The sequence below is a fragment of the Elephantulus edwardii genome, unplaced genomic scaffold, assembly GCF_000299155.1.
Source record: "Elephantulus edwardii isolate Elephantulus edwardi_28Jun2011 unplaced genomic scaffold, EleEdw1.0 scaffold00010, whole genome shotgun sequence".
Classification (NCBI taxonomy): Eukaryota; Metazoa; Chordata; class Mammalia; order Macroscelidea; family Macroscelididae; genus Elephantulus; species Elephantulus edwardii.
The window spans coordinates 5,048,789-5,050,720 of record NW_006399760.1 but is presented as its reverse complement, the minus strand read 5'-3'; the positions used below and the strand labels follow the sequence as shown (position 1 = coordinate 5,050,720).

The 1,932-nt window shown below is 36.6% G+C and overlaps 1 protein-coding gene across 1 annotated transcript in view; it reads left to right on the top strand.

Annotated features, from left to right (window-relative positions):
• LRP1B (low density lipoprotein receptor-related protein 1B) overlaps positions 1-1,932 on the top strand; it is a 2,414,068-nt gene that overhangs the window by 2,049,245 nt on the left and 362,891 nt on the right. The window lies entirely within an intron of this gene.

Here is a 1,932-nt window from a genome sequence, read left to right as displayed (position 1 = left end):
GCCAGTGATGAGAATCTTTGTATTCTTGATATTAAGCTTCAATCCATATTGAAGACTATAGTACTTGACCTTCTGCAGCAAATGCTTCAGGTCTTTCTCAGTTTCAGCAAGCAGGGTTGTACCATCTGTGTAAGGTGGGTTTTTGATGCGTTGTCTTCTAATCCTGATGCCACACTCTTTCTCATAAAGTCCAGCCTCCCAAATTATCTGTCTGCATATAGATTGAAAAGGTATGGAGAGAGGACACATTGCTGATACACTTTGTTCCTAATTTTGAACCATGAAGTGTTTTCTTGCTCTCTTCTGATGACTACCTCCTGATCCAAGGAAAGGTTTTGCATGAGCACAATCAAGTGTTCTTGGATTTTCCCATTCTTTACAAAGTTAGCCACAATTGGTTGTGATCTACGCAGTCAAATGCCTTTGCATAATCAATGAAGCACAGATGATATACATTCTGCTGGTACTCTTTGTGTTCAAGCAGATCCATGTGATATTGGCAATAATATTTCTACTGTAATGGCCTCTTCTAAACCCACCTGTATTTCTTGTAGTTCTCTGTTAATTTACTATTCCAGTCATTTTTGGATAATCTTCAACAGGATTTTGTTTGTGCATGAAATTAGTGATATTGCTCAGTAATTTCCATGCTCTGTTGGATCACCTTTTTGTGGGATATGAATAAATACATATCTATATAGCTATATGCATCAAGGACTCTCCTTCATAGGGTTGCTATGAGTCACCTGCAACTCGACAGCACTTAACAATAACAACAACATATAGGTATATATGTATTTGTACATCTCTTCCAGTCAGTTGGCAATGTAGTTGTCCTTCAAAATTCTTAGCACAACCTGGTGAGCATATCCAGGGCAGTGTCAGTTTGTTGAAATACTTCAGTTGGTATATCATCAATTCCTGGGTCCTTCTTTTTTGCCAGTTCTTTCAGAGCACCTTGAATTTTCTCCTTCATTACCATTGCCTCTTGATCATATATAGTTTCATGACCATTCTTTTTGGCACAATGACTTCGTATACTTCTTCTATCTTTTTTTAATGCTTCCTAGATCATTTCATATTCTGCCCATAGACCCTTAAGTATTGCAGTTTGAGGCTTCAATTTGTTTTTTAGTTCATTCAGTTTCAGAAATGCTGAACAAGTTCATCTCTTTTGATTATCTGACTCCAGCTTTTTGCACATATCATTTTAATACTTTGCTTTTTCTTCCTGTGATGCCCTTGAAATCTTCTGTTCAATTCCTTAACTTCTTGATTTCTTCCCTTTGCTTTGGCTTCTTGGTACTCTAATGCAATATTCAGAGTCTCTTTTAACATCCATCTTGGTCTTTTCTTCTTCCTCTGTCTTTTTGCATTCTCCTAGATGATATTAAGTTCATCTGATACCGTTCATTAGTTTTCAAGGCCTCCAACCTGTTCCTGAAATGGTTTTGAAATTAAGGTGGGGTCAAATTTTGGTTCCTGTGGATTTGATTTAGTTTTTTTTAGTGTTACTGTGAACTTGCATATGAGTAGTTGATGGTCTGTTTCACAATCAGCAACTGGTCTAGTTTCCACAGCTGATATTGAGCTTCTCCAACAATTCTTTACTCAGATGGAATGGATCTTATTCATGTGTGTACCATCAGGTGAAATCCGTGTGTATAGTCTTCATATATGTATCTTGTAAAATGTATTTTTAATGAATAAATCATTGATTGTACAGAATTCTATCATTCTATCCCCAGCCTCATTTCTACCGCCAGGTCCATATTTTCTGACTACTGATCCTTCTTCTCTGTTAACAGGTTTTGAATTCCAATCATTTGTTATTATTAATACTTCTTGGCTGCATGTTCATTCGATTTCTGACTGCAAAAGTTGGTAGAAATCATGCATTTTCTTCTCTTTGGCTCTGGTTGTTGGTTGATT